At 41.9% G+C, this 14,493-nt stretch overlaps 1 protein-coding gene across 2 annotated transcripts in view; it reads right to left on the minus strand.

Annotated features, from left to right (window-relative positions):
* Positions 1-14,493, minus strand: part of LOC142144893 (17-beta-hydroxysteroid dehydrogenase 13-like) — an 81,006-nt gene that overhangs the window by 39,675 nt on the left and 26,838 nt on the right. The window lies entirely within an intron of this gene.

A 14,493-nucleotide genomic window follows, 5' to 3' on the forward strand; every position in this document is an offset into this window, starting at 1 on the left:
GTACTGCTATTACAAAGTTCACTGATTCAGCAGTGTATAAGTCCAGTGGTACTGCTATTACAAAGTTCACTGATTCAGCAGTGTATAAGTCCAGTGGTACTGCTATTACAAAGTTCACTGATTCAGCAGTGTAAGTCCAGTGGTACTGCTATTACAAAGTTCACTGATTCAGCAGTGTATAAGTCCAGTGGTACTGCTATTACAAAGTTCACTGATTCAGCAGTGTATAAGTCCAGTGGTACTGCTATTACAAAGTTCACTGATTCAGCAGTGTATAAGTCCAGTGGTACTGCTATTACAAAGTTCACTGATTCAGCAGTATAAGTCCAGTGGTACTGCTATTACAAAGTTCACTGATTCAGCAGTATAAGTCCAGTGGTACTGCTATTACAAAGTTCACTGATTCAGCAGTATAAGTCCAGTGGTACTGCTATTACAAAGTTCACTGATTCAGCAGTATAAGTCCAGTGGTACTGCTATTATAAAGTTCACTGATTCAGCAGTGTATAAGTCCAGTGGTACTGCTATTACAAAGTTCACTGATTCAGCAGTATAAGTCCAGTGGTACTGCTATTATAAAGTTCACTGATTCAGCAGTGTATAAGTCCAGTGGTACTGCTATTACAAAGTTCACTGATTCAGCAGTATAAGTCAAGTGGTACTGATATATTACAAAGTTCACTGATTCAGCAGTGTATAAGTCCAGTGGTACTGCTATTACAAAGTTCACTGATTCAGCAGTATAAGTCAAGTGGTACTGATATATTACAAAGTTCACTGATTCAGCAGTATAAGTCCAGTGGTACTGCTATATTACAAAGTTCACTGATTCAAGTCCAGTGCTACTCTCCTGTGCCGCATATAATTTTTAAAGGCTTTGCCGAGTGTGTGTGGCTTAGGGGTACGCTCTCTTGTGCTACATATAATGGAAAACCAAAATCTGGAGGATAAAGTAGGGAAAGATCAAGACCCACTTCCTCCTAATGCTGAAGCTGCTGCCACTAGTCATGACATAGACGATGAAATGCCATCAACGTCGTCTGGCAAGCCCGATGCCCAATCTCCTAGTACAGGGCATGTAAAATCCAAAAAGCCCAAATTCTCAAAAAATAGCAAAAAGAGAAACTTAAAATCATTTGAGGAGAAACGTAAAGTTGGCAATATGCCATTTACGACACGTAGTGGCAAGGAACGGCTTAGGCCCTGGCCCGTGTTCATGACTAGTGGTCCAGCTTCACCCAAGGATCTAAGTCCTCCTCCTCCCCCCCCTACAAAAAATTTAAGAGAGTTATGCTGTCAGCAACAACAACAAAACAGCAAAGAACTCTGCCTTCTAAACAGATGACATCACAAATCCCCAAGGCGAGTCCAAGGGTGTTGTTGGTTGTGAACCCTGACCTTCCCATCACTGTACGGGAAGAGGTGACTCCATCCAGCATTTGCAGCACGCCCTCTGCATATGCTGGAAGGATCACCCACAGTCCAGTTACAGATTTGGCTAATGAAGGTGTGAATGTTGTACAGCGGGAAGAGGATATTGATGTAGCTGGCGCTGAGGAGGATGTTGATGATTATGATGCAGACAGATACCAAATTGCCTTTCTTAATTTCTATTTATATTTTAGATTATATAACGGCTGAATAGTTTTCTATTTTACTCCTAGTAGAGAGTGGATCTGATGCAGACAGATACCAAACTGCCTTTGTCCGTTTCCTTGTAAATTTGAATTTCTAGTTCTACAGTCTATGCAGGCCGCTTTATTTATATTCAACTACAAGTGTAGGGCGGGGGGGGGGGGGGCATAGATAGCCACCAAAGTAACGTGGCCATTTAATTTCACTTTCTAGCTCCACAGTCTGTGCAGCCTGCTTTTTTTTATCTTCAAAGTATTTATATTTACAAGCCTTGCAATCTAAATTAACTAGAGGTAGTGACGTGGTAGAACTCCAAAAGGCAGTTTGGAAGCCCCTGTACAAACTGGCTCTATTTTTTAACTGAGTTGTCCCCCCTCCAGTGTGTACTCGGAAAGAGTTTTTAGTGCAGCGGGGAAACTGGTCAGTGAGCAGCGAAGGAGGTTGCTTCCTCACAACGTTGAAAAAATTATGTTTATAAAAATGAATAATCAATTCCTCAATGAAGTACTGCACTGCCCTCCAGATAGTACAGAGGGACCTGTGGTTGTGGAGTCCAGCGGGGATGAATTGATAATGTGTGAGGAAGAGGAAGTACACACTGTAGGGGGAGAGGAATCAGAGGTTGAGGATGAGGACGACATCTTTCCTCAGTAGAGCCTGTTTAGTTTGTAGTTGTACAGGGAGAGATGAATTGTTATTTTGGTGTGGGGGCCCAAACAAACCAATCATTTCAGCCACAGTTGTTTGGTAGGCCCTGTCGCTGAAATGATTGGTTTGTTAAAGTGTGCATGTCCTATTTCAACAACATAAGGGTGGGTGGGAGGGCCCAAGGACAATTCCATCTTGCAACAATTTTTTGGGCATTATGTGACCATTCAACAGTCGTTTGCCATGTTCAAAAATTAAAAGAAAATTAGAAAATGTCAACAAATTCAAAAAATTTAATCAAAACTTAAATGCCCTGTCATTATTTTAAACAAGAGGGTTTGACGTGCTAGAATTAGTGCAGTGTTAATATGTTATAAACACTACACTTGGAACTTGGAGGAGGTATTGTGGCCCCGGTATCCAATTTAGTACCGGGGCCACCCCACTACGCAGTCCAGATACTTGTTTGGTGGAATTCTGACCAGTTGAGGGTGTAACTATTTATTATGTTGTGGCCCCGGTATCAAAGTTAGTACCAGGGCCACCCCACTACGCAGTCCAGATACTTGTTTGGTGGAATTCTGACCAGTTGAGGGTGTAACTATTTATTATATTGTGGCCCCGGTATTAAAGTTAGTACCGGGGCCACCCCACTACACAGTCCAGATTTTTTTTTGGGGAAATTCAGAGCCGTGGAGGGTTTTTTATTAATTATATTGTGGTGACCAGACCACTCCTCTACGCAGTCCAGGTACATTATTCGGTGCGATTCATACCAGTTGATGGTTTTCTTATTATATATATTGTGGTGACCACTCCTCTACGCAGTCCAGATACATTTATTGGTGCGAATCATACAAGTTCAGGGTTTTTAATTTATATTGTGGTGACCCACTCCTCTACGCAGTCCAGGTACATTATTCGGTGCGATTCATACCAGTTGATGGTTTTCTTATTATATAAATTGTGGTGACCCACTCCTCTACGCAGTCCAGATACATTTATTGGTGCGAATCATACAAGTTCAGGGTTTTTAATTTATATTGTGGTGACCACTCCTCTATGCAGTCCAGGTACATTATTCGGTGCGATTCATACCAGTTGATGGTTTTCTTATTATATATATTGTGGTGACCACTCCTCTACGCAGTCCAGATACATTTATTGGTGCGAATCATACAAGTTCAGGGTTTTTAATTTATATTGTGGTGACCCACTCCTCTACGCAGTCAAGGTACATTTTTTGGTGCGATTAAGACCAGTTGATGGTTTTCTTATTATATTGTGGGGACCACTCCACTACGCAGTCCAGAAAGATACCTCGTTGCAACGTTTTGGACTAATAACTATATTGTGAGGTGTTCAGAATACACTGTAAATTAGTGGAAATGCTTGTTATTGAATGTTATTGAGGTTAATAATAGCGTAGGAGTGAAAATAAGCCCAAAAACTTGATTTTTGAACTTTTTATGCTTTTTTCAAAAAAGATCCGAATCCAAAACCTTAAATCCGAACCAAAACCTTTCGGCAGGTGTTTTGCGAAACAAGTCCGAACCCAAAACACAAAACACGAGACACCAAAAGTCGCCGGTGCACATCCCTACATTAAAATGGCAGAACTGTGTTTGGAAAAACTAAGTGGTCAGGGATATGATGGTGCAGGATCAATGGCAGGGAAAGTGAAAGGTGCTGCTGCAATTATATCTCAGCAGTACCTGAAGGCCATGTGTATCCATTGCTGCTCCCATGTTTTAAGCCTGGACATCATGGCAGCTTCTCAAATTCCCATGGTGAGAAATATGTGTTGTTGACAGAATATATAAATTTTTGGACTCTCACCCTAAACGTCAGAATGCTCTTGATGCTGCTATTGCAACGAAGTGCTCTGAAGTGAGAAGGAAAATGTTAAAGTCTTTGTGCAGGACCCATTGGATATAACAACATCATGCACTGGAGACATTTCTTGACTTATATTCAGCAGTGGTCAAATGTTTTGTGGAGATTTATGATTCTTCATCTGAAAATCCTGTATTGTGGAACAGAGATAATGTTGTTGATGCCAAAGCACTTTACCTTTCTTTAACTACTTTTAACCGCATAGTGTCTTTTGTAGTAGTACAGCACTGTATGTCCTTTGTGAAAGGATTAACTGTATTGTTAAGAAAGCTGCTGACTTGTGATTACAGTTTAAAGTTACACTTTGTCTCCCACGTACCTGTGGTCGGCAGAACAATAGAAATAACACTTCAGCTGAAACTCCTGAAAATGATTATAGACGTGTCATTACGATACCCTAACTTGATTACTTATTTGCCGAGCTTGAAATGCGTTTTTCAGATTACCAAAACAAAAGCTGTGATGGCACTGACAATAATGCCATCCGTACCGGTTACAGACATTGAGAATCACAGCCAAGTTCAAAAAAACTTCACCGACATGTACGAAGGATGATCTTCCAAGAATATTTCATACTGAGCTGTCGTTATGGAAACATTATTTGAAGGCTCAGGATACAGCACTTCTCCCCTCCACTCCTTCTGAAACTCTATGCCATGCTAGTAAGCTGGCATATCCTAACATCAACACCCTGCTGAAGATATTATGTGTCCTTCCGCTCACTACCTGTGAGGCTGAGCCTGGCTTTGGTTTTCTAAGCTTCTAAAAACCCATCTGCACAGCACTGTGGGGCAGAGCCATCTGAATGGTATGGCCTTACTTCACATATATAATAAAATCCCTCATGCTGTGGATGACGTATTAGCAGAGTTTATTGGACTCTGTATGCGTAGCATGGAATTGGACTTCATTGACAAGTATTGAATTAATAGTTGAGCATTAGAAATTTAGTTAAGAGAAAATGTTTTATTATTGTGTTTTGTTATTTATTATTTGCAATCTTATTATTAGATAATGTTCTACTATGTGAATAGGAATTTATTTTGTGACTCAAATGTACTTTTTTTTGTTTTACAGTAAAACAGTTTCACCACACAAAAAAGCTTATGTGGAAGGCTTATTGTGGCACTTGCAAATTCAGATATTGATGCAGAGAAATAAATAGAGGAAAAACCCAGACCACATTAACATATATTAATAAAATAATCCTGACTATCTGATCCTATCCATTACAACAACTCACTACAAGACAAACTACACAACTTTTTACAGAGACTTCTCCTGCAGCTAGTACCATACCTCTTCTTTTGTACCCCTCTCTATTAAACATTTGATGATAATTACTAATAGCGTGTATTTGGGGTTCATCTTTATTACCAGCCCACTTCAACCACTGAACCTAAATATATATCTTATTTGTGCCTATACATGTTCATCTAGTGAACTCAAGCTCTTAATTATTTCACTTATGCTCTTCCTGGATGATAAGTGGAGGAATTATGAGCTTGAGTTCAAAATACTAAATACCATATTAATAATTTTTTTCCTTACACAGACCTCTATGTAGGTGGTTCTCCTCTTTTTTATGGAGGAAGGCTGCAACCACCTACACTGATTTATCTGCTTTTCCACATACCACTACTTCTTAACAAGAACTACCTCCAACATTGTGGTTAAACTCATTTCAATTAAAGCCAAAGAGCTTACTATGCCCACTGCAGAAGAGGGTTCATACAACTATCCACAAATTAAAGGCAGATGTCATCCCATAAAAGACAAATTTTTGTGCTAACAAATATCTCTCCTTGGCCTCAAAGACATTCCTTTTGGTGTATTATTCTTCTCATCACTCCAAGCACAATGGAGTAACCATTATATTAAGAGGGCCGCTTTCCATCGTGATTTCTACTTACAGTTTGGACAATGGAGATAGATATACTATTTTAATGGGGGAGAAGTGTCTTTAGTAAACATCTATGTTCATAACACAGACCAAGTTTCCTTCTTCAGTAAGGATTTTATGGATCTGGTAAAAATTGGGAAGGGGGTTGTTCTGACAGAGGCTTTATATAGTGATCTCTCAGGAACTAGATAGATCTGCCTCACCATGATCACATTCATTGTACCCAGTGGACAAAACAAACATAGGAAGCAACTAGTGCTTTATGATGCATCATGCAAGAAGAACCCAACCTCCAGAAACTATACCTGATACGCCAATCGACACCAATCATATTCAATAATTATCAGCCACTGTTCCTGCTCTTCCCTGCACTCGCAGTAATGGATGCCTTCCCCTTCTAGCTTATGCGCCCTGTTGCTAACAACAGGACACATCCAGGTACACGGAAGCAGGGTGCTCAGCTGTCCCTGCTGACTGCGTCTTTCTCATTTACTGCCCTATTTAAACCCCACTCTGGCACTTCTCCAGTGCCAGAGTATCTATTGTTCTGTGCTCAGGTTTCTCTTCACTATTCTCAGTATTCCTGATGCTCCTGAATAGACTTTTGGTTTAGACCCCTTCTTCTGACCTGACTATGCTATCTCTTCATGATTTAGTATCTTATTATCATCTGCTTTTGACCTTCGCTATTCCTGACTACTCGTTGTTTAGTCCTTTGGCACCTACTCTGTCGGCTTTGGTTATGACCCAGCAAGTTCATTCAGCTTATCACCAGCTATCTCGCTAGAACTGTCCAAAAGCACCACGACCTGCACGTTCCACGTGAACACCGGGGGGGCATGTTAAACACTATGCCTCGTAGATCTAGTTACCCTTCACCCTGTCAGTTACTAAAACATCTTGTTCACCGTGTGGGTCAACAGGAATCCATCCAAACGCAGCTACTACAGTTCCTTCAATGGTTAACAGCCCAGATTGACAACATCCCTGCCACCTGTACCATCTGCAGAGGGTGCCTCTTCGCTCAACCTGTGCATTCCCACTCCTGAAAAATTTGACATTGACCCAAAGAAGTGTCGTGGGTTTCTCAAGCAATATGCCATCCAGTATGAGCTCTTCTCAGGGGATTTTTCTTCTAAGAGAGAGCCAAGGTAGCATTCATTATATCTCTCCTTTCTGGTCAAGCTTTCACCTGGGCTTCACCATTAAGGAAGCAGAATGTCTCAACTTTACTGTCTTCTTCTGCCTTTATAGAAGCATTCACAAAAGTGTGCGGTGAGCCGTGTGTCTCCTACTACCGCCAATCTGTTAAGGCTTCATCAAGACTCCTCAACAGTGGGACAAAATGCAGTTCTATTCCGCACTCTTGCATCTGAGGTGCAATGGAACAATAAGGCATTAACAGCTGCCTTTTGGCAGGTACTGGCTGAGCAGATCAAAGATGAATTGCCATCTAGAGAATTACCCTCCAAGCTGGACTAACTAATCTCCCTATGTGTCTGCATAGATATATGCTTCAGGGAGCATACTCATGAGAGGGAGTATTCCCATAGATCCACTATTAAATTGGCACCTGGGCTCCATAGCTTCCCGGCTCCCGCAGAGGAGCAGATGTAATTAAATCTCTCCCGGCTGTCCCGGGAAGAACGTCATTAAAGATTTTAAAATAATCTCTTATCTCTTTTGTGTGCAGACTGGCCATATGCTGGCAAACTGTCCTAAGAGACTGGGAAACACCTGATCCTAACTGGTGACAGGAAGGCTGGTTTAGGAGATTAATTCTTTCCTTTTACAAAATATGGGGATCGGACTTCCTGATGACCATTGTTAGACTTTCTCCCAGTGGTCCAGTGCATGTTTCCGTCACCCATCTTCCTTCTTGAACAAGGACATACATTTTTGAAAAAAGGTCTTGGTCAACAGGCTTAATCCACTGCTCCCTGGTTTGGTCAATTCAGATTTAGTTAATTCCAAATGACTAGCAATGGACAATAACCGCAGGGTAATAGATCTCATCCACTATATAAGCAAGCAGAAATTACCCTTCACTTTTTGGCAGTATTAAATAAAACCTGGTTAGATGGAACTCTCTATATAACTTATGGGTGGGTAGGATTAATGTAATTAAAATTAATGTGCAACCCCGGAATTACTGGTTCTCCTAATTTCAACTTCCTCTTAATTCTTCCTATGCTCCGAGGTGAAACTTTAGCAGCGTGTGCAATTCCATATGCATTCATACCAGAATGTTGAAGCAAAACCTCTTTTTCATGCTTTGTTAGTGGGACTGATATCCTTAGTTTTCCACATTATCTTCCCCGTAACAAAAACCTAAGACTATAAATCAGAACTTTATTCCCTATTTTTGAGGTACAAACCTTAAATGTACACAAAAGTTTAAAATTCCTAATTCATTGTCCAACCACTGTACTCTTCCCTCCACTCCAGGCGCAGAACCTTGTGCCACAATCCAACTCTGTACAACAGAAAACACTTGGCCCTTTAAGAGTATCTCTGAACCTGTGGTCATGTGTTTTGACCTGTGACCTTGTTGCTGACCCAGCTTATTCTGACACTTCTTCCGTTTGCTGATTTGACACCATGCAGTCCATTTGTGTATCAGTCCTGGCTATGTTGGCCAGATCCTTCTTGCTGTTGATACCAACTCGTCACACCTGGAGGTAGCGCAGATGGTCATGACCTGCTGACCCACCAGTAGCGAGGCCCAATCTGGGGGTTCATTAGACTTCACACCTCTGTTACTGTCAACGCTAATTCAGGTTGGTGAAAGTGAATCCACTATATCTGCTAGAACTGTGATAAATAGTTAGATGCTACGCAGTGTGATGGCAAATAAACATAATTGGATAAAGCACAAAGCAGTGGTATACTAAATCCTCTAATATTGGGGTTTCTACTTTCTGGCCAGAATTTGAATCTACACTATATGGACAAAAGTATTTGGACGCTTGACCATTACACCAACAGGGGCTGTAATGACATTGTATTCAAATATATATACTTTAATATGAAGCTGGTCCCCATTTTGCAACGATAACAGCTTCCACTCTTCTTGAAAGACTTTCCACAAGATGTTGGAGTGTTTCTGTGAAAATTTGTGCCCATTGATTCTGTAGAGCATTTATGAAGTCAGGCACTGATGTTGGACGAGAAGGCCGGCCCGCAATCTCCGTTCCAGTTCATCCCAAAGGTGTTTGATGGGGTTGAAGTCAGGGGGTAAATGTATCAAACTGCGAGTTTGCCAGCGTGTTGAAATCGCGGCATATCGCGGATGTTTACCCGCGATTTTTTTTTAAAAAACTGGAAATGTATCAAGCTGCGATTTTGAGACTCATGTTCAAAATCGCTGGTCATCTCTGGCGATTTTGAGCGATGTAAACACTGACGAGTTTAGCTAACTCTCCTGTGTTTGGCAAACACATCACTGTTACACTGCCCTGGTAAAAAGTGAAAGAACAGATAAAAGTTAAAAAAAAAAAGCGTGAGGTTCCCCCACTATTCATGCTTAACCCTAGTGCTGCCTGACTAGTGCTGGTCCCGTGAAAATCGGGGAAAAATTTTGCGTGGGGTCCCCCCGATTTTCACTTTACCAGCACTAGACAAACCAGCCAGGGTTGGCGGCACTATAGCAGGGGGACGCGCGGCAGGGGTCCCCATGCCATAATGACTAACCAACCCTAGACTGTTCAGCGCTGGGCTGGATTCCCTAGGGAGTGGAGTCCGCTGAAAAAAACGAGCGGGCCCCCCCCCCCTAGAAAGAACCAGCCCAGTGCTGATAGCACTAGGGCTCTTCCTACTACTCCTGGGCTGTGGTTAGTAGGGTTATACAGCGGTAAATAGTAGAAAAAAATAAACTGACACCAATTTTGTTTGTGGAACTACAAGTCCCAGCCAGCCAGGTTGCCCTAAAAACTGTGGCCATGCTGGTGCTTGTATAACTACAAGCACCAGCATACCCACGGCAGCCAGGGCATGTTGGCACTTGGAGAACCACAAGTGCCAACATGCCCTGACATTCCTGGCTTGCTGGGCCCTGTAGTTCCACAAAGAAAAAAGTTAACAAAACAATAACACCCTCATACAAACCACACATATTTATTAAAAATAAAAATCCCACAATAAAGACACTAACAACCCTCTTTTTAACCACAACTATTCAATAAAAAAAAATTAAAAAAAATACTTACCAATGATTTCTTCTTTCTTGATCCAAAGTGTCCTTGCTTGCCCCAGTCCCTTATTATTTGTACATCTATCTTGCCGGCTTGCCCCAGTACCAGCCATTTGTACCTCCATAAACTAATCTGTGCCAACTGGAACACTTCGTCCAGAAGGGGCACATATTTGTAATATCCCGATTCTTTAGTCTTGATTGAAGTAAAAAAAAAAAAAAACAGGAGCCGCCGTAAACACCTCCTACCTAGGTCTGTTCCGCAATGCTCTTACGCTGTTTGCGTAAGAGCTAAGTACTGTATTATGGTATTTTCCCACGCTAGTGGGGAAATCACATATTACAGTATTTAGCGCTTACGCAATTAACGTAGCGCATTGTGCATACGCTACGCTACTTGCGTAAGCTGTATTTACTGTATTACAGCTTACGCAAGTAGCGTAGCGCATGCGCAATGCGCTACATTAATTGCGTAAGCGCTAAATACTGTAATATTTGATTTCCCCACTAGCGTGGGAAAATACCATAATACAGTACTTAGCTCTTACGCAAACAGCGTAAGAGCATTGCGGGACAGACCTCCTACTAGGTAGGAGGTGTTTGCGGCAGCTCCTGTTTTTTTTTGTTTTTTTTAACTTCAATCAAGACTAAAGAATCAGGATATTACAAATATGTGCCCCTTCTGGGCGAAGTGTTCCAGTTGGCACAGATTCGTTTATGGAGGTACAAATGGCTGGGACTGGGGCAAGCCAGCAAGATGGATGTACAAATAATAAGGGACTGGGGCAAGCAAGGACACTTTGGATCAAGAAAGAAGACATCATTGGTAAGTATTTTTTTTTTTTTATTAAATAGTTGTGGTTAAAAAGAGGGTTGTTAGTGTCTTTATTGTGGGTTTTTTATTTTTAATAAATATGTGTGGTTTGTATGAGGGTGTTGTTGTTTTGTTAACTTTTTTCTTTGTGGAACTACAGGGCCCAGCAAGCCAGGAATGTCAGGGCATGTTGGCACTTGTGGTTCTCCAAGTGCCAACATGCCCTGGCTGCCATGGGTATGCTGGTGCTTGTAGTTATACAAGCACCAGCATGGCCATAGTTTTTAGGGCAACCTGGCTGGCTGGGACTTGTAGTTCCACAAACAAAATTGGTGTCAGTTTATTTTTTTTCTACTATTTACCGCCGTATTACCCTACTACCCACAGCCCAGGGGTAGTAGGAAGAGCCCTAGTGCTATCTGCACTGGGCTGGTTCTTTCTAGGGGGGGGGGCCCGCTCGTTTTTTTCAGCGGACCCCCACTCCCTAGGGAATCCAGCCCAGCGCTGAACAGTCTAGGGTTGGTTAGTCATTATGGCAGGGAGACCCCTGACGCGCGTCCCCCTGCTATAGTGCCGCCAACCCTGGCTGGTTTGCCTAGTGCTGGTAAAGTGAAAATCGGGGGGACCCCACGCAAAATTTTTACCCGATTTTCACGGGACCAGCACTAGTCAGGCAGCACTAGGGTTAAGCATAAATAGTGGGGGGACCTCACGCTTTTTTTTTTAAAACTTTTATCTGTTCTTTCACTTTTTAACACTGCCAGGGCAGTGTAACAGTGATGTGTTTATACAACACGCTGCTATCAAGCAGCGTGTTGTATCTGGCGTGTTTAGAAGCAAACTCTCCTGAGTTTGCTAACTCGCAGCTTCATACATTTGAGAGCTGTATAGCTGCAGTGGCAAACAGTGGTGAGTTTGATCTCTGGCGATTTTGCAAGTAGCGATTTTGACAGAAGCAGAACTCTGGCGATTTTGTATGAAAACTCAGCTTCATACATTGGCGAGTTTCAACTCTCCCGAGAAAATCGCTGGAGTTGCAAACTCACAGTTTGATACATTTACCCCCAGGGCTCTGTGCGGGACAGTCAAATTCCACATCGAACTCATCAAACAATGTCTTTGTAGTCTTTGCTTTGTGCACTAGGGCACAGTCATTTTGGAATAGAAAAGGGCCTTCCCCAAACTGTAGCCACAAAGTTGGAAGCATAGCATTGTTCAAAATGACTAGGTATGCTGAAGCATTAAGATTGCCCTTCAAGGGGCCTAGCCCAAACCCTGAAAAACAGTTCCATTCCATTATCCCTCCTCCACCAAACTTCACAGTTGGCAGATAACGTTCTCCTGGCATCCACCAAACCCAGACTCACCCATCTGACTGCTAAACAGAGAAGCGTGATTTGATACTCCATAGCACTGTACTCAAGACAAATACAGCGCCTTGCCAAATTTCTCAGAATTGGGAGAAAAAGGGGGAATGACAATATCATCAGTAGAGATCCGCATCTGGTTCATTGCTTCCATTGAATACATTACTAGTCTAATGATTAATTTGGTTCATAAATTCTACAATATTTCAAGAAAGTAGTACTTATTTCAAGGCAGCTCTTTGCAAGGAAGGTCTTTGTGTTCTCAATAATCTCTGCATGGTCCTTTACTATCAACTCTATACCCACCTCCTCCATACCTCACTCAGGGCCGAATTAACCCAAGGTCTAACTGGGCTACAGCCCAGGGGCCTCAGGCATCCAGGGGGCCCTTGAAAGTGCTCAGCAGCATTATTGATCAGTGCGGGGGTGCTCCTGGCCCGATCCTTCTGCAGCGCTCAGTAATCTCCTTACTGAGAAGATCTCATGAGAGTATCACGAGATCTCCTCAATAAGGATCTTACAGCGCGCCGCGGAAGGACTACAGTGACAGGAGAAGGAGGTAAGCACTTGGGGGGGTGCGGCAGGCGGCTAACAGGGAGTCCTCACACGGGGGCTGGGCTTTTCACAGGGGGGGCCTCATGGGGGAATGGAGGCCCCCTTAGCACAGGGGCCTCCCTTCCCTTAATCTGGCCCTGACCTCACTTCTGGGTAACTGTCACTGCTAGGTTACCCCCTTGGTGGTAGACCTGTACTGGTACCCCTGACTTTTTACTATGGATCAGGGTTGCTGTAGATGGATACCCACTGGCCTATCACACTGGCCAAAGCTGCTTGTTAGCAGACAGATTGGTGGTGCTGGACAGCTAGGTCCAAACCTCAGACAGCCGGTAACGGATTAGATTATGGGTCTAATCTGTAGGTCACAGGATTTTCAGCATGGAGACGTTCTCAAGCAGGTCTTTGAAGAAAGTGATGTTTATTTGCTTTCACACTGGTTGAAGGTACCAGTGATCAGGCCAGATGGGACAAGAATGATACATTTCAGTACAAACCAGTGCTGTTTTATACAGTTTTGGACACAGCCTCACAGTGTAAGCCAGCCCCCTGAGGTCTGAGTTATTTTTAGTATCAGAATGCATTATGTATACCCAAACATGGATTTACATGTTATGCAAAGCTAACAATATTTACACTTATCTGTGATATCCTAAAACTTGCTGTTATTTCCTGCATCCTGTTGAAGACACAGAGGAAATCTAAAGGCAAGTCTAATTAAACCTTCCTGTGCCTTCAGGTGTGTTGGACACTCACACATCAAAAGGTCTAACTAACATGAGATTAACATGGGGCCTTTCTTAAGACAGTTGCACAATACACATTTCCTCCACTCTATTGCTAACTTGAGAATTCCCAAACAAAAGTTACAAAACACCAAACAAGTAATTTCACTACCAAAATACACAAAAGACTTCCTCAACAAATGCTTAATTCATCAGAAATGAATACCTCAGAAATCAATGCAATTCCTCTACAAAGTGCCACACGATATAGTAAAATCAGTAGATTGCAATGATATAAATAAGCGTCCTGTGCTATTTCCTTTAAACAAAATTATACCATAAGTTATTTATAAGTGATCCAGTCACAATATTGTACACTTGATGATGTTTGTTAACTGTATTCCTCTGTTAATTGTTTTTTTTTTTTTCCAATAAAGAAGATAGAATCTAAAAAATATGTATATTATATCCACGTCTCCAACCTACCACTGTTCTACCCACCACTAAACCTTAGAAGCGCTGTTTTAAATATTATAATAAAGACTTGCAGCTTTATGGATAATACTAATACAGTTACATATTTTCTAACCAAATAATTATTTTAATATTACGACTATCAAATATCAGGGTAATTCTGTCTTTTTTTTATTGAGGTTCATTATATAGTAGTAATTAGTAATTGAAAACTGCAATAATATAACACATAAAGAGAATTAAAAATACATTAATTGATGGGATGTTACACACCATATTAGAAA

This window comes from Mixophyes fleayi, chromosome 1 (genome assembly GCF_038048845.1).
Source record: "Mixophyes fleayi isolate aMixFle1 chromosome 1, aMixFle1.hap1, whole genome shotgun sequence".
Taxonomy (NCBI): Eukaryota; Metazoa; Chordata; class Amphibia; order Anura; family Limnodynastidae; genus Mixophyes; species Mixophyes fleayi.